Below are 25,734 nucleotides of genomic sequence, written 5' to 3'. Positions count from 1 at the left end.
TGTCCATTTAAGTTATATTTATGTAATTCTATGACAGTTGAATGAATGACAGTTAAGATATGAAGAGGATTGTGCATGGTTATATTGTGGACTATGACTTATGGATGAAGTTCTGGTTTCAATGTGTCTTTAGCCCAGAGCAGCTATTTCCTTTTGTGTTTTTTCTTGTTTTTTCCAAGCCTGCTCTTCCCTCCACACCTGCCTTGCTTTCAGTCTAGTTAGCCCTGCCCCTCTCCCTGTGTCTTCCCCAGCCAATCAACTCCCACCCTGACCTTGTGTCTTGCCACCTGTTCCTTGTTGTTACATTAGTTCACTTTGTATTTAAGTCCTGGTTTTCAGGTTACTGTTGTTGGGTCCTCTGTTCAGTTTGTTCTGCTTTGTTCAATGAAGCTCAGTTTTGTTCTGTTCAGTTTTGCTTTGCCTGCATGTTAGCACCATTAAAGAGTATTCTTTAGTTCCTGCTGCCTCCTGCGTTTGAGTCCACCTGCTCCATGCTCCACTCCACTCCACATAAGACTATTTACTTGTAACTACTCTCCTACCCTGTAACACCTTAAATGCAAACAAAAGCATGTCATCAACTAAGACTTCTATGTGAACATGTTTAATTTAATGAGATCATTCACCCCTATCGGTTTATACTGGGTTTCTCCTTTATAGAGACCCTCTTTTTTGACAGTCATCACAGTGGGCAATCTAACTAAGTAAAACAATTGAGACCACTCAGATATGAAATATGTAAATATTTCCATAAATTCCACAGAAATATGGAGCAATAATGCACTCACCCATTTTGTGATGTCTGCTTTCATACCAGGCCAGTAATACAGTTGAAAGACGTATGCATAGTCTTGTCTACCCCACAGTGAGCCCCGATAGCATGGCATGAAATCCAGAAAGATGTTTGCTTTGTGTAGAGTATGAACTACCTTTGCAACATGATGCTGCTGCTCATTGCTTTTTCTATGGCACTGGTAATAAAGTTCCCCATCAAGGGATTGCATTGCCATAAAAATTTGAAATTACATTTAAGATTCAATAATGCAACAGATACAGTGCTTCTTTACTTACTGGTAACTCTACCCCTCATTGAACACTGATTTTTGGTGGAGTTTGGAGGGTAGATGTTTTTCAGCTTTAAGTCAAAGATTTCCTCGACTTTTCCTTTACCTGCTATTAATCGGCTTTCAGTTGCCTACTTGATTGACTGTTTGATTGTTTGCAAGCTACTTGGTTGTGCTACTGAGCAAAAGTCCTATCACCTGCCCCATTCTCCTTTTTATATTCGCTCTCCTGTGTCAGATGTTGGTTATTACTTAATTGCTTGATCCTGACAATAGTCTGAATATAATTTAGAAAACGTGGGCATGGACATTATACATTTGAAAAGCATGGCATTTGGAGTAAAGCTCTTAAATAATAGTATTGACAAGCACTTAATGACAAAGAGGTCTGAGTGGGTGCCCATCTGTATTTTACTATACAATATACACAAAAGGAAGGAGAATGACTCTGTAAAACATTAAGTCCATGCCTTCAGTTCTGTGTTGCGGGTAGAATATTACCACTTGTATTCTACTCTTCCTGTGGCTCAGTGTTAGAATTTTTTAGTGTATTTTGACAGTATTGTCTTAGTTAGATTGTCATTATTTAAAAGTATTTCTTTGTCATAATGTGTAGTGTCGTAGGGGGCTGTAATGTAGTGGTCAACATGTTCGAAGCCTCAAGAAAAAAACTTTGATATGTTCAGGTATTTCTAAGACAAGCCAAGGTAACCAGTTGTTTTGAGTAAACCCACAATAAAATGTTACCTGGATGCTGACATAATTTACCAATATGTGACGGAAATGGAAAAACATGAAAGCTTGAGCGGCTCATAGTGCTAGGCAGGTGGTTTGGGACATACAGACTTTTGCTCTAATGAGAACTTGCAAAGATTATATTTTCATAAATACCTTTTTTCATAGGTGGCTGTGATGTAGTGCTCACTTATACAACCATATTCACAACACAATTGCTGCTGTTAGGTACGGAAACTAGTTGGCTTGAAAACAAGTTGAGACATAACACCAGCAGTCACTCCAGAGTGTGTATTTTCAGAGCAACAGGCCTTTAGAGCAGTGGGCTTTTGTTTTTGGGATAACAGGCCATCGGACTGACTTGTTGCTTGTTACCCATTGTACTACTAACTTTAACTCCTTATGTAAAATGTTATTCAGCTTTCCTATTGATGACGCAGCTGTATATATTGTTGAGTCATCCACCTTTTCTTAAACTAATGGAGGATCATTAGCTAAGACAGAAAACAATAGTGGCCCTAAACAGCTACCTTGAGGTATTCCACAAGTAACATGTCTGATCTTTGACAAACTGTCATTAAAAAACAGTCTGTCTCCTATTTGTCAGGTTTATCATCCACTTTAATGCCGTAAAAGTGAAGCCATACTGTGTCAGCTCATTCTAACAAAGAATGATCTATAACATTAGACAATGAATTGAAATCAAGTAAAATTGCACCCACTAACTTGCTATTATCTTGCTCACTTAGCCAATCATCTGTCATTTATGTCAGAGCCATGCTTGTAGAATGGTAACAAACTTATAGGGTGGCTATATGTACCAGAAAATGGGGCAGCTATATTTTATCTAACATTTCATACAATGTATCCAAATAAATTAACTTAGCATTTGGAGGTCTGTAGCAACATCCTACCAGCAGAGGTTTCAAATCAATATCAGCAGGCATTAAATCATATCTCACTTTAGCTGGTATTTGATTTTGAATATATACTGCTACACCACCCCCATATGCATTCCCGTCTCTCCTATATATATATATATATATATATATATATATATATATATATATATATATATATATATATATATATATATATATATATATATATATATATATATATATATATATAGATGTACTATACCCCCTGAATACCCACTGCTGCTAAATGTGTCACCTAAGTGAGTTTCAGATATTGCTAACAAGTGAATACCACATGATAATATTATCTCAGTCACTTTATTTCTCGGGCTGCAACTATTTGTGTGAGCCAATTTTAACCATTGCCTTGGCAACTTAGTTGAAATTAAGATGGTGATTTAAATTGTATCTAATTTGGGAGCTAGGACTAAACATACCTGTAACCCATTCAACACAGACACGATCACACACACAATCCAACACTCAAACACACATAGTTTGCCATCCATGCGTCCTACTCACTACACTTAATGAGAAGAGCTCCCACACATAATTAAATAATAGTCACTATTAGAATTACATTCAGGTTATATTTCTTTGAAGGTTGATCTATCAATTGTGAACAGAAGACAGATAAAGAACAGTAGATAGATGAATAATTAACTCAAAGACCAGTGGAAATTGGCCTCTAAAAAAATTAATTTAACTAATACTGCAGTTAATGAACAAATAACAGTAGATAAGTAAATATGTCAAAGAGCAGTGGCAATTGACCTCTAAGAAAACTTCATTCAGCAAATACTGCAATTAATTCCAATTGATAATTATTGTATATTCCGTTTCTTCCTCCCCTTAATGGCATTATCACACCCTCTATCAGATCGCAGTAATATGTCCATTCATTGTCAGTCATTTAACACCTCCATTCCAGCTAGAGCTGCAGGACTGATTACTTTTTGTAATAAGTCTCAGCTTCACTGCAGTACTGAAATAGAAATATATAATAAGCGTGGTGGGGAACAGTAGTCCGTGCAGCTTCATCCTAATGTTGTTGAATTGGGCTCTCTTCCTGGTGGTTTCAGGTGTCACATCAGGAAATATCTTCACTCACATGTCTTGAAAAATAACCTCTGCGCTACTTCTTGCCAGCTTCAAGATTGCTTCTTTCACCTGATATCTCTGCATTCTTACAATCATAGGTCTGGGTCTCCGGACCAATACTGCGTGCAATCTCTTTGGCCAGCTCTATGTGAGTCCCACTTTGAACACCTCCTTAAAGTTTGTCATAAAGGCAATGGGACTTGATTGGCATTGATTGTGTCCTCATCAGTGTCCTCCATGTCCTTGTCAATCCCCATATACTGCATGCTGTATGTTGATACACATACAAATGAGGATCACAGTCACAATAGAATTAAACCTTACATAATGTAATACTCAATGAAGAACTGTTGAATGCATTGTAAAATAAACTGCGGAAACAGCACAACAGCTCATCTTTTGTTTACCTTTCTTGCAAGACATCCACCTCTGTATTGTCTTCAACAAAACCAATGTCTGTCAAGGCATCATCCCTGAGAAGGAAGGAGACCAAGTAACACTGTATATTTTACTGTGAAATTCTCAAGTTCAATAGTGTAAAGATTTACCATCAACAGTTCTACAACATGGAGGCTTCCCTTTCAGATAGAGCTCTGATGCTGGATATTGATGTAGCAGAGGCACACTGATCACCATGCTTCACTGGGGTCAATAACGTTCAGAACTGAAACAAAGGGATCCAAAAATTGGTATTGCTTATCCATCAATAAACAAACAACTTGTCACTGTTACAGTGTGCCTTGAGGCCTAACTCTATAGCCTTTATTGAACTGACTGTAAAGCATGTCTATATGCATAGGCTAAATGATGTGAAAGCAGCACTTTTGTTCTGTGGTGGAAGCTCCAACCTGTCTGACTAAAGACACACAAACCAAGCATTTCAGATTTGTACATCATCACACCCAGTTTGTTAAGGGGCTAGGCTAGCGAACTCAAGTGCAGAACACCGAGGCAGGAGGCTGCAAGTAGTTTAGAAAGATAGTTTATTGCAAGATTGGTAGCTGGAAGGCTGCAGCGAAGTCTTAGGCAGGAGCTAGAACCCGGGGCAGAGACTTTGGCATTAAGCTGGGCCAAGAAGGGCAGAGGGAATGCTGAGAGGAGCCAGGCAGAGGGGTTTCCAGAGAGCAGGGAGTTGTGCTGTGCAGACGAGGCAGAAGGGCTGGAGACAGGGGCCGGAGTCAGGCGGAGGCAAACTGCAGGCACAGAGAAACAGGTATTAGAAAATGCTGATTACCATCAGAACAGTAATAAAGCTAGAAGCGTCACTGACTGCATTAACAGAGTCTACGATCTGGCGAAGAGGTGGAGGCTGAACCGGGTATTTATGCAGGACTAATCATGATGAATGGCAGCTGGTTGCCTGACCCCCGCACACCTGTGCACTCTTGTAATAGCACAGAGCACAAGCACAAGGAAGAGGAGAGGGGGAGGGGAATTTTGGGTAAGTGTTTGTCAGATTTGATAATTATTTAAGTTAGTGTTTGGCTGGAGTAGAAGTGTCATGTATCAATAAAGGTGACAACTGATATGAATAGTGGATGTACAGTAACATGTATCCATAATTTGTACAGTGTTAAAATGATACAATCCACACCGGAAGTTCACAAAATTATTGTAAAAAAAAAACAAAGGGTTCCATTTTGTAGTCATATAAAATCTTTCAAACTGAAATTCTTACATGTCCTCCAAACAAAAATGACATAATTTTTCATACAAATACTCATCACTACTCATCTTTTGAATTATTTTCTGTCAAAAGAATTTGTTTATTTGCAGATATAAAAGGCTGCAGATTCTGAGCCACACAAACACAAAGAATGTTCCTCACACTGTCTCTGTCAATCTACAGTATCCTGTGACCTCCCTATCACACACACACACACACACACACACACACACACACACACCATAACCACTACTTGCCCCAAAAATCAGCTTTTTCCCTTGGGGACATGGCTTTTGTCCCAAATGAATAAGCAGTCCCCAATTAACTGGTCTTAAGTCTGAAATTTGTCCCCAAAAGGAGCCTATGACAGACCACACACACACACACACACACACACACACACACACACACACACACACACACACACACTGTGAACACTCCTGGCATGTGAGTGGACATGAGTCAGCCCAAGAGAACTGCAGAGCATAGGGAATAAATAAGAGTAAGATTTTACAATATGCAGGGTACTCCTACTGAAGGCTGGATCCCATCCTATTCTCCAAATCATCCAATGGGAATGATCAGTACAGGATCAGAGTATTTAAATGTATTTGACATATCAGAAAGTCCCATAGAGAGTCAAACATCTGTAATAAAACACAATCTAAACACTAACACTACGCAATGTTCTAATTTTTCCTGAAGTACTGCAGAACCTCTGCTTTGGAGAAATCCATATATCAGAATAGTTACATACAGTACAAGTTACCATAGCTTACAGTCTACTGTTAAGCAGAAGTTGTTGCCACCACCAGTGCTGGTTTGTGTAAGGAAGAAATTGCCCTGAAAGTGTAACATCGACAAAGACATAAGGTATGTTGTTGTTTAGATCTGTCATTTACTGTATGAGTCACCAGCTGATGATAAAAAGCCAAATATTCTGACATGTTATGTTTTTGGCATCATATGAGGATAACTGTGTATTGTTATTTTTGCTACTTTTAGTTCATGCTAGCACACAGGCATACATTACACAGAGTAAGCATGTGCAACAGTGTTAAGAGAGGTGTGTGTAGGCCTTAGAATCCAACACAAACTATGCACAGGATGGTTACAATTCTAAATGTCAAAAATCACTAAGAATATTCAGGAAGTCTGTCCTTACATTTGTGCATGTTCACATACCTTTATATTAAGTGACATAGGACTGACCTGGCTTGTTCATATTCAGTCATAGATGTGTAGGAAAACAATGAGGTTATTTGGTTTCTAAAGCTGAACAAGGTTATCAAAAAGAATGCTATTGCACATTTTTATAATTTACAGTAATTTATTGGATCACTGAATTCACCAACAAGTCAATTTATTGTATTGAAAATTGTAATACACTGTATGTTACAGTAAATGAGGCATGAATGTGAGTGTACCAAACCAAAACAGAAATATTTGTTAACATTATTTAAATATATTTTTCTGTATATTTTTTTTCTAGTTTTTACATTGTAGCATCTGCAGAGTAAGCTATAATTTAAAGTTAACATCACTGACCTTATTTGTGATTGTGACCTTACACCCTTTTAAAAGGTTAAAGGACAGGTTCACACTTTTTCAAGTGTGTCTTAAAACAACAGTCAGGAGCCAAAATGAACAGTGAAACATGTTTTTCTTGCTGTAATCATTCCTCCTGTTCATACTGACCATTAGAAGATCCCTTCATAATGTACTTACAATGGAAGTGATGGAGGACAAAATCCACAGTCCTCCTTCTGTGTAAAAATGTATTTAAAAGTTTATCTGAAGCTAATATGAAGCTTCCAAAGCGTCCAAATGAGTCAAATCAAGTAGATATCTTTCAACGTTACAGTCTTTTTAGTACCAAAGTCCCTCTTTTGTTACTATACTTCCACCACAGCTCAACAGGGAAACACTGTCCGAGGAAACACAAAGAGGGAATTTGATGCTAAAAAGACGGTAAATGTGTCAGATATCCACTTGATATGACTAACTCAGACTGCTGAAGCCTCATATAAGCTTCACATCAACTTTTAAATGCATTTTTGTACAAAATGTGTGAACAAACTGGATTTTGGCCTCAATCTCTTACATGGAAAGCACATTTAAGGGGATCTTTTAATAGCCCGTATGAACAGGAGGAATGATTACAGTGAGGAAGAAAATCTCTTTCACTCTTGATATGGACACCTGACTGTTTTAAGACCCACTTGAAAAATTGTGAATCTCTTCTTTAACGTTTTATACAAAATTATTGTAACAGTAGGAACAAACTATGTCCTGATAATCTAGAGCACATCCTTCTGATCTAGACATCAGAGAATTTCACAAAAATGTGCTATAGTAGGTTATACCTGGAAAGTGTGTTTTTATGTCTACTCAGTAAACCAACATGCACGGCGGTAAAATCTAGGTAGAATTTAGCGTTTATAAAAGATTAGATGTCTGCTCTAAAATTTCAGGTTCAGAAATTTCAGGAATGCACCAGGGGGAAACTGTGATGTACGAGCTTACAGACAGTTCTTGAAGTTATCATATATGCACCTGCGTCTGAAGGACGCTGGCTCAAGCCGCGCTGTGATTGGCCTATTGTGATTAGAGGCGGGAGCTTTCTCCAGAGCAGAGCGGATGATTAGGCAATACACCTGACTATCAAGATAAGTGCGTCTACCTGTCACTTCCTGCTGTCGGTATTTATTCATTTTCAATTCTTTTTTGGTGTAGGGATGATTTGGCACGTCACTGCCATGTTTGTATGATTTCGTCTAATGTATCCCGCACGGTCTGTGTATCCTGCGGACCAAACGTTACGACCTTGGCGTCATGTTCGGCTCAAAGGAGGAGTAACCCCCGTGGACACTACTGAGAAAACACCGCTCGGGTTTAATCAACCACCGCGGCTGGACTCATTTTAATGTGGACTCATATTGTCGTGTATCTTAAAACAGCAGCAGCAGCAGCAGCAGCAGCAGCGCGGGACTCTGCCTGGAGGAAAGGTAGGCACGTCAGAGGCGTCAGCAAGCCTTCACTGTTAGCGGGCAGATGAGGCTGAGCAGCCGCTGTGCAGCGCGGGCACACAGCAGCAGGCCTGGCTGTGCTGCGGGGATTCATACGGGCTGTTAACGCCGTGTCATACCGAGCTGCTGTCGTGACAGGAGCCTGAATGCGGACAGAGACACGGTGATTCATGGACATGACTGCGCGTGCGTGTGCGTGTATGTGTGTGTAAGTGTGTTTGTGTGTGTATCTGCGACACTTGACGTGAATCTCAGCTGTCAAAACATGTTTGTGTATCGTGCAGGGCCGGCTTCAGCATTTATTGGGCTGTAAGCAGAAAATGACCCTCCAGCCCCCCGCGTTGTACCACATATATAATGTGTAATACAACTCTAAATGCCATATAGTGTTCCTCAATATTACAAGGCATCCTACACGATCCAATTAGTGACATGATGAACATGCTCTACTGAAGTCCTTCACAGTACATGACATAAACCAATTGATTCAAAAACAATTTACACAATGTGAATATTATTATATCAACCCAGAAAATACAACATAGTAAAATAGGTTATTTGCCCCTTTTAAGAATGGTAGTCTAAATAAAGAATTAGAAATGCTCTGTGAGCTCCTGTATTATTACTAATGTAAGTAATGGACTAACCCTACTTCACTTCCTCCTTGGTTTGATATGATACTAAATTCTTTACTGTAACTTATATTTATTTTCAGTATGGATTCATCTGTCTTTAAAAATATTAAACAACTAGACATTTAGCCTATAAAATGCCGGCTGGTTAAGATGCATACCACCCTAATATATCTGCCCATGCTTCCTATCTCTGCACTTTGGTAAAAATCTTTAAAATGTCTGAAAATAGTGAAGAACGTCCCTCACAATTTCCCAGAGCCTGAGGTGATGTCTGGAAATTGCTTGTATTGTCCGGCCTTCAGTCCAAAACTTAAAGATATTCATTTTAGTACTATGTTTACAATCATATCAAACAGAGAAAAGCAGCAAATCCTCAGCATTAGAAGCCAGAGCCTGAGAATGTTTCACATTTTACTGTGTTAAATGACTTGAACTGTTGGAGATGAGAGAAACATGTCAGTCACATCACTATTGATTGGTTGTGAGTGATGTATCTGAGTCTGTGTGTCCTTCATTTTTGGCTAACATAGACATGATGTCAGACTGAGTAGTGACATGAGAATGAAATGACAACACAGGCTAACCTTTCAGCTGATCACTGCAACACAGTCGGGATTGTAGATTGATTGCTTTTTGAATTTATCCTTTTATTCTAAAATCCCATGAACATGTCTGATATTCTTTTCTCATTAAATTCCTCTGCAGAAGTGAATCTAGAGGCTGCCATGTCAGCTATTTTACCTCCATGCTGATGTAAACAACATGACAACACACAAAGCCTGTCCCGAACCTGTCCCTCACTACAGCGTCCCTGTGCAGCAGCTGTGGGGAGACGCTCATTTAAAATGGGGAAGGTATAAATAAACACATACACTGTGGGACACAATGTCTGTTTCCCACTAGAAGCAGGAAGCAGCCGTCACCATGGATACTGATGCGTGCATTACTCCTTGTGCTGTAAAAGCATAACTTAACACCCCACCTCAATTAAACCCACCAGAACCATGTGACATGACATAAATGGTGAGCCTGCATCATTTTTTTTTCTTGAAAATGGCTGCATGTATGAGCACAAGAGAAAAAATAATTTAGTGGTGATGCTGATGGTTTATTTTTGAATTTTCAAGTAATCAGTGTGCAGAACACATGTTCATCTTTGACGTCCAGGTCCAACAAAATTGTAAATACTTTCTGCTTCCCAAGGCAAACCTATAGAATGCTCCCCTCTGAAAGCCCCAAACCAACCTTTTATCAGGTTTTGTGGTTTCATCTAAACCCATCATGCAAGGTCAGTGTGAGGAAAATGAGGTACGTGTAGGGACAGTGTGTTATGTACGTTGATTCTACACACATAATGTCTAATACACTCATGCAGGTGTTTTCACTCAGTATTTAGCTCTGCACTCTGTTAGCTTTGTTGGAACTATACCTTTATTCTGCTTAAGGGTTAAGCTTGGTTACTGTGTCATGCACGCAGTCACCTCTGCAGCTGTGTGTGCACTGTTTTTGTTTAAGAACCAGTGTGTAGGATTTAGTGGCATCTAGAGGTGAGGTTGTAGATTGCAACCAACTGAATAGCCCTTCCCTCACCCCCCTCCCCTTCCAAGCCTGCAGAAGAACCTACAGTGGCTGTGAAACTCATGGAAAATGTGAAAGGCCCTTATCAGAGCCAGTGTTTGGTTTGTCCGTTCTGGGCTACTGTAGAAACGTGGTGGTGCAAGATGGTGAGTTCCGTGGAAGAGGACCCGCTCCTTATGTAGATATAAAGGGCTCATTCAAGGGTTAAGAAAACAGAACAATTCTTATTTTCAGGTGATTATACACTAATTAAAACATACTTATGAATATTATATTCCATTTTTGCCAAGTCTGTTCTGTTAGATGTCACTGAATTCTTCAGACTGGACTTTTCAAACTTTTACCGTGTTATTGTGGCGCCAATGCAAAGTACATGTGTTGCTGTTTTCTTTCACCTACCTCTGCACTCTTCTTGTCTCTAAACATTTGTTGGCTGACTGGTTGCTGAGTGTTTTTCAGGGTTTTAAGAGATTGGAAGAACAAGTGATTAGGTCGGGGTTACCACAGACCATTGAGCCAGTCCACAATAAGGAGTCACTTGCAGACGGCCTGGTCACAGATAAGGATGGGAATTGTTAAGATTTTATTGATACTAATGCCATTATTGATTCTGTTCATTTGTCCGACTTTTTATTGATCCTTGATTCTGTGTGGAAAAGTAGGCTCCACTGTTTATCAATGACCTTGCATCCTGATGAATATATGAAACATAACTGGTAGATGAGATAAATGATCCACAACTAAAGGTTAACTACATTAATTAATGGATTAATTCATTTGAAAGCATCGTACAGTCTCCTGTCTGTATGAGAATAACAAAATGAGCAGGAGGAGGAGTGCTCCTCTGTGTTAACATCGTGTCTCCAGCAGTGGAGAGCAGTCTCTCCGCTCAGGGAAAGCCATCGCTGTCCAAGACGCTGAACAGGCGCAGGGTTTTTGAGGTGATTTTCTTCTTATTTTCTATTCTCTTTTCTTTTTCTCACCTCAGAGTTGGTTATAGTTGTTTAATGCTGCAGTGTGTGTTGGTCAGCCGGTCTTGTTTGTTACTGCTGATTGCTGCTCCACTAACATTAGTTTTTGAGTGACGGTGAAGAAAGTTCACAATAAACTTCATCTTGCAAAGGTAATTATTGAGTCCTGAAATCAAAAATGCTTGCAGCTGCCTTTTTTGAAGATGAATTACAAGATAGCTGAAAATAACTCTAGTGTGCGCGCGCTGTAGATAGTCTGGAGGCTGCACTGCCCTTGCAGTTGAGTTCCGCCTTCAACATCACATGTCTGGGCATCAATAAGAGGAATTGATAAGCTTGGAGTTATACGATTCCGTCAGACTGGACAATTTGTAACCGGTTCTCAACTGGAACCGGTTCTCGATTCTCATCCCTAGTAGCAGACAGCCTGGTTTGAAAGTTTGAGAGGCAAGCAGAGAGCCAGCTGCAATAACTTAACTGCAGAGGTTTTTTGAGGGTGCAAGTATGAGATAAGACCAGCATGAAAACCATGCAGAGGAACATGGAGTTTGGTGTGTGGTTATTTGATTAATTTCAGTTCAGTTAAGTAAATGTATTAATTAGGGCTGCAACTAATGATTCTTTTCATTATCGATTAATCTGTCGATTATTTTCTCGATCACTGTTTCTCAAAGCCCAAGGTGACATCCTCACATGTCTTGTTTTGTCTCGACCGACAATCCACAACTCAAAGACATTCAGTTTACTGTCAAGGAGGACTAAAGAAATCAGAAAATATTCACATTACAGAAGCTGGAATCAGAGACTTTATAAAATAATTAATTTGATCTGCAGTTGCATAAAAAAATAACGATTCCAACAACTGTAAAAATGCTGAATATCAGATCTGATAATCGACCAGGCCGATAATTGGTCAACACCTAATCTTTAGACCTTGTTAAACCTAATTCTATTAATCGTTCGTTAACACTGTTCTCATTTGCTACCTCGTTTGAATCAAATGTTTTTAGTATGCGTAAACAACGTAAACAACATGCGCATTTGTTTTGCTCTAGTGTGACATCTAGTGGGATTGAATGTTTTATATTGCAACTTTTTTAAGTAAATATAGCTATAGGTTATGCTGCATTAAGGCAGCTATAAATTAAGCTTTAGTTAGTTTACAGCAAAATAGTAAGCTAATGCTAACAATATGCTAACATTATTGAGATCCCAATATAATCTAAAATTCTGACTACCTTTTATGTCCTTCATTATGGGATTTGTACTGATTTTAATACAGTAGATTTTGAAGAAATCATTTACCAGGTCCTGAGAGGACATCAGTGTTAAGTATTTGGTCCATTTGGGATCTCTCAACTAGTAGCTTGCTGTCACATGATAGACCAATTGGATTCGCTGTAGCAGCTCCAACGAAGCTGATTGGTTAAAAGTTGAACGTCCTGCTCCTCTTTCTTACGAAAAAAAGTGTACAAAACTGGAACACGCAGTGCACTCACACACTCACACACACATAAGTATTTTTGCCTCACAGGTCATGACACCTGCAAGTATGTATATGCAAGCTTGCAGAACAGGATAGTTACAAATATAAATGTACAAGTTAACAAAACTAAAGTTACAGGTATAAACATAAATGTACGAGTTTGCAAAAATAACTTTAACTAACAGATACAAAACCCTGTTTTCAAACACACCTTTTTGAATGATATAATATTCCATAGCTACAAATTACAACCTTCTGGCTTTGTACTGAAGTTCATTACAATGTACAGTGTAGCACAAAGTCAAGAGGTTGCGTCTGCCTTACACAGAACTACTTTCCAGAAACTGAAAACATGATCGCAGTTATTATGGTGTGTTCACACCAAACACAAAGCAAATTTCCCCCTCACATTACCTGCGCGAGTTTGACCAGGGGATCATTTGTGTTTATTCTCCCCAAACAGCCAGAATACATTACTGTACATTAGCCGTAAGCTAGCGAGCAACAGCAGGCACTGACTGCGTGTGTGTGTGTGTGTGTTTGCGTTCAGTTCAGTTCAACCTCTGACTGAACTCAGCATACACCAGAGACTCCGGTTCTTTCTGTTATTTCCCTCCAATCTCTCTTCTTTTTCCCCTCTCCTCTCTGTATGTTCATGATGTAAAGTACATTTCCCCTCCAGTCAGCCATCAACTTGGATGAAGAGAGACTAATTACATTAACACCTGACAGTGGAGTTTGGCACCTCTATGGCTCGCTGCTGCAGACAGTTTGAGAAGTGAGAATGACGATAAATCCACTTTTTAATCCCAAAAGTTTAATGAATAAACTCTGAGCTCTCCTCCCGCCAGTAAACTGCTCCAGATCAGAGCAGAATTCAGTGTGACTCTCTCCTCCAGAGCTCCCCAGCGCTTAGCAGCTGTCTGTTGACTCCGTCTGGTCCTCCCCACACAACACTCTGCAAAGCCCCATGATCCTGCAAATTTTTCACTCAAGATGAATATTTTCAACTAGTTTCGTGTTTACAGTTATTGTCACGTATTATAGATGGAAGTTTTTCAATAGAATGTGTTTTCACAGGCTTGTATTACAATACTGTTCTTATATGGGACAGTGTGACATGTTGTATAATGAGTTAACGTGTGATTTAGAACTGGAATGATAAGTTGATCAATAGAAAATTGATTGTCAACAACTGTGATAATCGTTTTTTTAAGCAGAAATGCAAAAATTCATGAGTTCCAGCTTCTGAAATGTGTATATTTGCTAGATTTTTTAGTCCTCTTTGGGTTTTTGACTGTTGGCCAGACAGAACATCTGAAGATCTCACCGTGGAGGTTTTATAAATCAAACAATGAATTTAGAAAATAATCTGAAGATTAATCGTTAGTTACAACCCTACTGTGATTCCCACCCAGACTACCAGCCCACAAAAAACAATTTAATAGGAGTCATATCATAAACTGTAGTTTTTTCTATGTTGTACATATCGAGACAGTGAAATGAAGACTTCACTAGACTATCTATTTCTGGAATCTCCTGCATGTTAAAATCCAGAGAGCGGCCCCTCTCATCCCCTACTGTTGTGAGGATGTAAATTGTCTCTGATGGGTCAGATGAGCTTCTGGTGGCGTGCATGTTTATTCTTCTACCCACAGGAAGTGATCAATATACAGACAGCAGTGAGTGAGAGTGATGTGTTTTTCCTCATGTGTTCTCAGTAACACCTCTTTAAATCAGATTGCTGAAGGTCAGCTGTCCTTGAAGCCGTGTGGACCTTCCCCACACATGATGGCCACCCTCACTCACTCCCACTCTGCAGATGGTCAGATTATTCTGTAGTGTATCCTGCCTCACAGAGACACAGGCTTGAGTATTGTACTGTATAATGTATCTTTTTTTGTGTTATGTTATTTTGTTGGTTGGCTTGCTGGGGCACATACCAACCAAATGGGTTTATCCTATTTGTCCTGAGGGTGGCACTAGAAGGAAATGTGGTCTTCCTCAGGAGACAATGAATTTGCTCAAAGAATTTCATTACCTTTGACTTGTTGACTTGATCCAGTACCTGCAATCAGTATGAGCTTCAGCACTGTTATTATTAGCAGATTGGATGTTATCCACATCAAACAGTGATTCTTACTGGGAATCCACATCAGAGGCCAGTCATCAGCGGCATGTAAGTATGGCTGAAGTGTCATTTTCCACCAAAGCAGGCGGATGAAATAATAGGTGGCATCAGAGAGCTGACATGATCAGAAACCTGGATAGTGTTAGAATCATATAAACAGGAATGTGAATAACCAGGTTTCTCATTCTGAAAACCAGGATAAGACGATCAGTCATTATAGATATAGTTCACAACATATAAACAGCAGGGGCCAGATGCATGAAACTAGGGCTGTACTTGAAGCTTTGAAGCTTTGTTTGTTGCCATGGTATTCGAACGTTAAAATCAGTATTTGAATATTCATATGTATGTGTGTTTGTGTGTGTGTATGTGTATATACAGTTGTACTCATCAGTCTACATACCCTGGCAGAATCTGTAAGATGTGCACCATTCATAATGTCTATAGTTGTGACCATAAAGTTCATTTTTGGTCTCATCACTCCAAATAACTTTGTTCCAGAAGTTTTGAGGCTTGTGTAGGTACTGTTTGGCATATTGTAAGTGGGCTGTTTTGTGGTGTTGGCACAGTAACAGCTTTTTACTGGCAACTTGACCATGTGGCCCATTTTTGTTCAAGTACCTCCTTATTGTGCATTTTGAAACAGCCACATCCAACTTTCAGCTGAAGTTGCATGTGGGTTTTTCAACCTGAACAATTTTCCTGACAATTGTAGCTGAAATCTTTGTCGGTCTACCTGACCATGGCTTGGTATCAACAGAACCCTTCATTTTCCACTTCTTTATCAGAGCTTGAACACTACTGATTGGCATTTTCAAATCTTTGGATATCTTTTTATATCCCTTTCCTGATTTATAAAGTTCAACTCCCTTTTCTCGCAGGTCCTTTGACAGTTCTTTTGCTTTCCTCATGGCTCAGTATCCAGTACAGTCAGTGCTACTTGAAAGTTTGTGAACCCTTTAGAATTTGCTCTATTTGTGCATTAATATGACCTAAAACGTGATCAGATTTCCATTCAAGTCCTAAAACTACATAGAGACATCAGTTAAACAAATGAGACAAAAACCTTGTTCATTTATTTATTGAGGAAAATGATCCAATGTTACATATTTATATGTGGCAAAAGTATGTGAACCCCCAGGATTATCAGTTCATTTGAAGAGGAAATTAGAGTCGGGTGTTTCAATCAATGGGATGGCAATCAAGTGTGAGTCTGGGAGGCTCTGCCTTATTTAAAGAAGAGAAATCTGGGTCTTCACTATCAAAGTCTGAGCTTCACAACACAGGTTTGTGGAAGTGTGTCATGGCTCAAACAAAGGATATTTCCGAGGATCTTAGAAGAAGAATTGTTGATGCTCACCAAGCTGGAAAGGGTTACAAGACCTTTTCTGAAGAATTTGGCAGATCATGTACAAATTGAAGACATCCAACACCATTGTTACCCTCCCCAGGGGTGGTCAAACAACAAAAATCACATCAAGAGCAGGCGTGTAATAGTCCGGGAGGCCACAAGGGACCCCAGGGTAATGTCTAGGAAACTAAAGGTCTCTCTTGCAGTGGCTATAGTCGATGTTAATGAGTCCACCATCAGGAGAACATTGAACATCAATGGTGTGCATGGCAGAGTTGCAAGGAAAAAAGCCACACTCGCTCAAGACCATGTGGATAAGCCAGAAGGCGATTGGAACAATGTTCTGTGAATGGATGAGACCAAAATTTAACTTTTTGGCTTGAATGAGAAGCGTTATGTTTGACAATGAGCAAACACTGGATTCTAGCATAAGACCCTTATCCCATCTGTGAAACATGGGGGTGGTAGTATCATGGTTTTGGCTGCTTTGCTGCCTCTGAACCAGGACAGCTTGCAATCATTGATGGGGCTATGAGTTCTGAGTTGTATCAGCCAATTCTACATGAAAATGTCAAGGTATCTGTCTGTGAACTGAAGCTCAACAGAAAGTGGGTCATGCAGTAAGACAACGACACTAAACGCTCAAGTCGTTCTACCAAAGAATGGTTAAAGCAGAAGAAAGATAATGTTTTGGAATGACCGAGTCAAAGTCCTGACCTTAATCCTAAAGAAATGCTGTGGAAGGACCTGAAGCAGGCAGTTCATGCAAAGAAGCCCACCAACATCCCTGAGTTGAGACTGTTCTGTAAGGACGAATGGGCTAAAATTCTTCCAAGCTGATGTGCAGGGCTGGCAAACAGTTACTGGAAACATTTGGTTGAAGTTATTGCTGCAAAAGGGGGTCACACCAGTTACTGAAAGCAAGGGTTCACATACTTTTGCCTCCAACAAATATGTAAGATTGGATAATTTTCCTCAATAAATAAATGAAAAAGATGAAAAAAAATGTTTGTTTTTTTTGTCTCATTTGTTTAATTGGGTTCACTTTATCTAGTTTTAGGACTTGTGTAAATATCTGATCACATTTAGGTCATATATATGCAGAAATACAGAAAATTCTAAAGGATGTGGAGGTTGTGTGACTCTCAAAACAATTTATCCACTGTTTTACAGCCGCAACAGTAAGGCCAGTGGTGTACTGGCCATTGGGTATACTGGGACAAATCCTGGTGGGCCAGTGCCCTTTCTGTATGCCTGTCATTCGGGATGCACATGAGAGTGTGCTGCGTGCCTGTGTCAGGCAATCACAGCCTAGGCTGCATACCTGTGTCAGGCAATCACAGCCTAGCACCCCCCTTAACTCTCACTACCAGAAGGGAAGGGGGAGACAAAAGTCCCTCACTCCAGCTCTAAATGGGTAGACGAGGATTCAATAATGGACTGTGGAATTGGCAATATATAGGCACTGGTAAACAGGCTGGCTGTGGTACTCGATTATACAAGAGCGTGTTGGGGCAGGCAGTAACGGTATGGATATAGGAAGATCATGTCAAATAAAATAACCTTGTGATCAGACACACAAATATCACGTAGAACAAAATTGCTAAGCGAAAGGCCAAAGGACAGGAGTAGTATTAAAATCACCTAAAATTAAAAGCCTGTTATATCTTTACATGACAACAGATAGGAGCTCAGAAAATTCACTAAGAAAGGCTTTGTTCTGATTTGGTGGCCTATAGACTGTAACACACAACACAGGTAATTTACCATTTAATACAAAACCTAGAAATTCAAAAGTAAAGAAAATGCCAAAGGAAGCAGTAGAGCAAGGTAAAATATTCCTATAGATTACAGCAACACCACCACCGTGACCCACCGTGAAAGCCTGGGCTGACGTGCATAATCAGGAGGTGTGGCTTCTATTAATGGAATAATATCTGTTCTTAGCCAAGTTTCTGTGACAAAAAAACATATCCAGCTTATTAATATGAACTTTTACCTGTTGCACCATCAGTATTTTTATGAAATCACAAATGCTCAGAATCTTATATTCCCGGAACACTGGCACTCCCCTCTGTCCATTCATATAAACATATTTGCCCTGTGTTGAAAACCAGTGGACATAAAGACAGCTTGAAACTGGCCCGGGGTGTGACAGTAGATTGGGAGGGGGGGTGTTGGAAAGATGCAGTTGTCTCAATTTTGTCTGAGGAGAGACTTGGAAAATCCCTGATCTGAGGGGTAAAATCTGAATGTTCAGAACTCAATTTAGTCTTTCTCTATTTTCATTTCTAAATTGGAAAATTAAACTAAGAGGAGTTACATGGACCCTCAGAGGGTTCTACAATATGTTCTTGTCATTCTGACAAAATTTGAAAAAAGACATTGTCACCATGGCATTCAAAGGAAAGTGATCTGCCCGGGGGAAGCACCATCTGTTGTTCACTTTTCCATGTGTCAGGCACCACTTATCCAGTTCTGCTGTGAGCTACACTTCCAGCTCCAAGCAGGATCAACACATTTGTTGTGACTGGGACAGACAAGGACTTCACCATTTCCGTAGACTTGTGTACAACAGGTTTACTGTTTCCTTACTAGATATCCAATGAAAGGAATCTGTGATGGAACTGTATGATGGACATGCAAGTTACAAACTTAGAAATTTGACAAATTTCTCTGGTGTGTGATTATTTTAAAGCATTTCTATTAGGGGTGTAACAATACACAAAATTCACGATTTGGCATTCACGTTGGTTTTCGAGTCACGGTTCGGTACGATTTCGGCACAGCAGGAAAAAAAAAGAAAGAAAATAACATTTTGGTCTTTTATTTTGAAAAATGTAAATACCAAACAATGGCTCATCGGTCATAACTATTACCGACAGAGTTTAGTTGTGCTACAATGGAAACTATTATTGAATCAGTTTAGTTGTGCCTCAGTGGAAACTAACTGAAACAGTTATACTGCATTGGAAAAAGAAAACCTTTGTTGCAAGGAGTCAGGGCACCTGCTGTTTTATGCTGATTTATGTGTCTCCGTCTTCTGGGTGACGTGGGCTGTGATTGAGTTCAGGCTTTGTTGAGTCTTTGTGATCTTGTTGAGTGCCGAATAAACTTTCCTTTAATCAGCCTTTAAGCCTTTAATCAGGCTTGAGTAAACTTTGTCTGGGTCAGCACACCTTCAAAAGGAAAAATAACTTGAAACCAAATGTTACAAAAATTATAATGTTAACAGAAAATCCAACTGTCTGTGATCAAGTTGCACTGTGGGTAATGTAGGTGGCAGGTTTTGACAAGGATGAAGAATGTGTGGGGAAAAAATAAGTTAAATCCAAAATGGAAGCAGACAGTTCTATTGATCAGTTCCTCTTTACATTCCAAGAGTGAGCCAATAGAGAGCACAACCCAGTTATAAATGGAGCTGGCAAGAGCTGATCTGAAAGCTGAAGATCCGGGTATGAGATAGTTTTCAACCAAGCCCTTCTTGACACTGATCTTATCTCAACATGATAAGAGTACAGCAATAAATACATGAGTCATCCTCATCAACAGTATGTGAGGGATGACTACCAAGAGCCTGAAGTTCAGCCTAGTGGAACAGTATACCTCAGGAATGATTGTCAACAGTTGTACTGACCCACTGACTTCAGAGGAGCTGAACAGAATTGAAAATCAAAGCTAATTAGTCTTATCAAGACTAGTCTAATTAAGTTGTGTGTCCTGACTTTGTAGACCAAAACAAATCTTAGCTCTAAACGCAGAGGCACTGTTTGCATTGAAATCATTTTTCTCATTTAAGAGCCAATTTGTAGACATGGTTACATGTTTAGATGCTGATGAAACTCATACCAACTAGTATTCTGCACGATTATCTAAACATACCTAAGTTTGATGATTTGAGTATCAACCTCTCAGCTTCTTCCTGTCAGGACATTAATGTAATGAAAAGTTTTCATTTTGAATTTGAATTTGATTTATTAAAAAGATTATTATTACTTTTATGATTTTATGATATAAAATGTATTTCTGATATAAAATGCCATCATTGTTACTTAGTATCTCATTATTGTGACTTAAAATGATGCCATAATAGGGCTGTTGTGTTTTATTTGAAATTCGAACTTTGCTCAAAAGTGGGTAAAAATTAAATATTCAAACTGTAATAACCTGTACGAATCAAAAGTTTACAGGCTATAAGTGCAACAGACCGTTTGAAATATTTTGCCTTGTGATCCAGCAGAGGACGTCCTTAAAATTCATTATCAGCTTGACCTATTGCTCTTTGACCTATCAGTAAACTAAGCTAATAAATAAAAACGGAGAAGGACAGTGGTGAGCAAAGCCGTGCTGATTAGATAATCATGACAACAAAGCATCTGAGAAGCAGTGTGTGGAAGTATTTTGGGGGCTACACTGTAGATGGCAAAACTACCAATGAAGATAAAGCTGTTTTTCCAATTTTGTAAAAAGCAGCTGCAACAACAAATCTGAGGACTCAGCAGCTAGCTTACCACACAAGTGAGGCAGCGGGGCCTTCAAAACAAGCGGAACAACGTCAACTCTACAACCTTGTCTGAATGCCTACTCAAATCTCAAAACAATCTCATAACACATGATGCATATGTATATGTATAACAACACAGGAAAATATAAAGACTATACTCACCAGCAAGACAAAAAAGAAAATGAAGTCAAAATTATGATGCCTACCGTGAAGTTCAACCAAAGCTGGATTTATGGTTGACACATGGGGATAACAATAGTCTTGTTGTGGTTACCAGTGGTGTAGGGTTTGATTTATAATTGTGTAGCTGCGACCATCGAACATCAAAAAATGTAACCATTGGCTGCTGAGAGGATTAATGTAGGAAGATCTGTCCGACATGCTGTGTCCAAGCAAGAAGCATGAGTCTAGTCTGTAGCTGCTTTTAAGGGTGTTTATTTGACCCGATGATAAAAAAAAACCCACTTTGACGACTCACATGCTCTGCATAGATGTTATAAAGAGGACAACAATATAGCGATAGTAGTCAACAGAAATTGTCGGCCCCTACTCACCCACTCTGTTACAAACAAAACTGAATGACAAACAGGTGCAGAAGATGACCTCATTTACTACCACACCACCCCGATGACACACAGACACACCTACCTCCACAAAGACACACTCACTACTACCGGTCTGACCAAATACATCCCTTGTTCTTACAAGTTGGACTTCATATGTTGATTGTTGATATGGCCACCTCAACACTGGACAGATGTATTGTGTGTAACTGTGTTTACATTCTTTCATTCACTTGGTGATATACAGCAGAGTGTCGATAGAAAAGTCAGTCTTCTCTCATTACTGAATATGAGACTATGCGTGCAGTTGCCATATTTATGTTCTTTCATTCATTGTAATAGAGTGGCAGTAGAGTAGTGGAGTAAAGGTATCTTAGGGAATCTCATGATTTGATTCAAAACTAATTCTTGATTGGGGGAAAAAAATAGAAAGGGAGGCTCCATTTTTAGACTTACTGGAGTGCACTGTGTGCCAAACCATTGACTCATGTCCTTAATCCACTGAACTGTAAAATAACACATAACTGACAGGTGTTGATGAGGGTCACTGTCTGGCAAACAGGAAAAAGCAGAGAAAAGTGTGAGAGTAAAAAAGTGAACTGCATTAATGTGGAAGCATCCTCCAGTTTTCTGCCAGAGAGCAATGGAATCAAAGTGTCATAAAGTGACTAACATCACTGTTTCAATGTTTTCTGTTTCTGTGTGTGTAATGGAGTAAGACAGAAAAAAGAGTTGTGTGTTTTGTTGTTTTGTTCTGCCATTGTAAGATCATTAGCTGGTGTTATTTAAGTGGTAGAATTTTGTCATTTGTGAATTGATTCAGTGTTGTTGTGATACTAATGTGAATCTTTTTTCATCAACCCCTATGGTGAAGATGGTTTTGTTAGCTGCATGCTCCTGTAAATTAGGAGATATTAACCTTTTTTTCAACTTGCTTCATTCAGTCTTCACTCAAGAATCTGCACTGGCATCAGAAACTTGTAGGAGAAATCAGCCTCCACATGGTATGTCCATAGTCTCTGTAGTCCTGACATGTAGGTACAGCAAATCAGCAAAGGACAACATATCCTGACTTTTAGTCCCTAATTTTGGTCAAGCTCTGTAAGAGATAACCCGGATGACATCATCAGTTTTTTTTGTTACTGCTTGAGATGAGTAAACTGATATTTAAATATGTTTTAAAATAGTTGAAGTTGAAATATATATTTTTTTCTTTGCTGGAATAGGTTTGTAGTTGGTGTCCACAGATAGAAAAGAGGAGTTGTAATGTAATATAGCTGCTATAGCAACCGTTGCTGTTAGCCCTCATAGACTCTTTCTATCCCCTCCTCCCATCCCCTGCCACACATGACGCCTCCTTAAAATTTGATTACCATGCTGCTACAGAGATAATTAAGCTGTGACCCCTTTTTGCAAAGCTCTCAGGGACTCCTCTACAAAGGTGTTTGTTCAGTGAGGGGGGGCTTAATTATGGACAGTGTAAGCAGAGATGGGCATGTTAGTAATGTAAGAGTGCTGTACGGTGGAAGGAACTGTACCTGACAGCATGTGTGTTTTCTTTTTTCAAGGTCTGTTAATGAATTTCTGAGTTGTGTTGTGTAGTTCTCTCACTACACAAGAGAGGCATATTGTTTGACAGATAGATGAATGAACAGATTATACTGTAGTGCTGGGTTGGCTGATCTCTCCTCACTCTTTCTTTCACTCTTTTTTTTCTTTTAGTCTCTCACATACAGCACAACCTGCTCATCATTCCGACACATATATCTTCAGTTTGTGTATTTGGCAGTGTGTCTGCCATGTAGAGGAGGGAACATGTGTGTCTGAAGCTGTTTCTGCGTAGCTAATTGTATGTAGCAAGAACTGCTCAGAGATTCATGCATTTCAGCATCACTGTCTCAATACTCAGCTCACCTTTTTTCCATTTCTAGTAATGCAAAACTTATCTTAACTTATAACCTATACTTATACTTATACTTATTAACTTATACTACACTGTTTTTTGCAGTTGGCGCTGTATATAAGAAATCAGCATTCTTTACCATTTGTGTATTGACAGGAATGAATACAGTAGTGGCTCTGTCATTTCTTTTGTGCACTGCATTGTGGGACATTGTGTCCATCAACAAGTGTTTTTAGTATGTATAGTGATTGCTTGAGTGTACTGACACTCTTCTCCTACCAGTGTGAACACACTATAAGCTGTATAGAGCTGGACACAGTGAGGGTCTCCTGCTGTGGCTGGAGGATTAATACTGGTGTATACTGCCATCTGATGGCCACATGCGTGTGTTACTGTTCAGGGAACACTAACACGTTATTAGATATTAACTTCCTCCTTCCCGAAATGTCAGCAGTTATTTTTTAATGGATTTAAACTTTAATAATAATAATAATTTTATAATTATTATTATTAAATTTTATTATAAAAACATGCAAAATTCTAAACCACATGGTAAATTCTACTTTTATTTTATGTATGGCACTACAGTGTTATTTAACTGTGGATGGTTAATGTATAGATCATTGTGATGCCAAGTAAAATCGCTATTAAGCATGGTGATTACTGGTTCATCAACATGTCCAAAGAAGTGAATTCAGTTTTATTAAAGAGACATCATCTGCTCTTGGTGGTAAATTTGAGCTGCTGTATTAATATTTGAAATTCAGTGACCCAGCCAATAATACGTCTCCTCAGAGGAAAACTCTCCACAGGATTCAAACTGTCAGTGCATCATATCGGAGAAAGTCCTGTGATGGTCACAGCCTCCAACACGCCCACCTATAATGTGTTTTTTTTCTGTTCCTCTCTATCCAAGTGCGTCACCGGTGCACCCGGCAAGCCTGGCCACAAAAAATACCAAAAGCGCAAATTAAATGGCCACGTCCTCAGTTTGTAACACAGGCGTTTTGTTTTGTTGTTGTTTGTTGTTGTTACTTGGTCTCCAAGCCCGAGCTGAGATAACTCTGACCCTGCCATGACACCATGTCCATCTATCAGGGTTATTATCTCATACTTGACAAACTCCCTCAGAGCCACTGAAGAAGTTATAGAGCTGAGTTGTTGTACTCTCTGTTACTAGTAAACTGATCTTCAGTGCAGTGCATCTGCATTTCTCGGTAGTGCTCTTACACAAATGCAGAATTTCAGTTTCACATTAGAGGGCATCTTAGTACTGCAGACAGCCAGTCTGCTGGTACTGCTGATATTATCATCTGTCTATTATTTCTAGGTCCTTTACTCTGTCTGCTTGCATGTATGTCTTCTTGTGGTAGGTTTTATTAGCTCTCTGCTTCAGAGTATCTTAGTTAAACTGGTGTGCAGACCTTGCAGAAAAAAAAAATGTGGACCAGTGTATGTAATCAGATTTTCATTATTAGGAAAAAAAAAGTCACATACTTTCCTATATTCATGTTAGTTTCTCAGATTTGCCTCTTCTCATTCTTCAGCTACTCACAAACCATAGTTTCAGCAAACATTTTGATTAAATGTGGGTGGATTTCTCTTTTTGTCTTCACTGCTGGGACTAGAAACTTTTAGGAATATGTGAGAGCCTTGTTTTCATTTTGTGGCCTTGCTTTTCACATGCAGCTCTTGTATGGTTGAAAAAGTCGGACTCTTATCTCTGTTAGAATGCATAGTCAGAGGTGACCCGGTGGCCCAGGGGCGAAGGTGCTGACTAGAGCTGCAATTCGTACAACAACTATTGTTTTCAATATCGATTAATCTGTTGTTGACAGAAATTGGTGGGAAATGTCAATCCCTCTTTTCCGTAACCCAATGTGACGTCCTCAAATGTCTTGTTTTGTGCCAAAGAACAGTCCACAACACAAAGATTCTGATCTTTATTATCATAGAGGACTGAAGAAACCAGAAAATATTCACATTTAAGTAGCTGGAATCAGAGGATTTGGAAATGTTCTTCTTTAAAAAAATGACTAAAAATAATTAATCGATTACTGAATTTGATTAATTTGATAGTTGGCAACGAATCAATTA

At 39.2% G+C, this 25,734-nt stretch overlaps 1 protein-coding gene across 1 annotated transcript in view; it reads left to right on the top strand.

Annotated features, from left to right (window-relative positions):
• Positions 1 to 8,129: 8,129 nt before the first annotated feature.
• LOC137170664 (ras-specific guanine nucleotide-releasing factor RalGPS1-like) overlaps positions 8,130 to 25,734 on the top strand; it is a 126,365-nt gene continuing 108,760 nt past the window's right edge. Inside the window, exon 1 of the mRNA XM_067574184.1 lies at positions 8,130 to 8,494. The gene's annotated coding sequence lies outside the window, so the exon portion shown is untranslated. The remainder of the gene's footprint in view (positions 8,495 to 25,734) is intronic.

Source organism: Thunnus thynnus, chromosome 19, assembly GCF_963924715.1.
Source record: "Thunnus thynnus chromosome 19, fThuThy2.1, whole genome shotgun sequence".
NCBI classification, from domain to species: Eukaryota; Metazoa; Chordata; class Actinopteri; order Scombriformes; family Scombridae; genus Thunnus; species Thunnus thynnus.
Note: the sequence above shows the minus strand (reverse complement) of the source record. Positions and strands in the feature narration are given on the sequence as shown.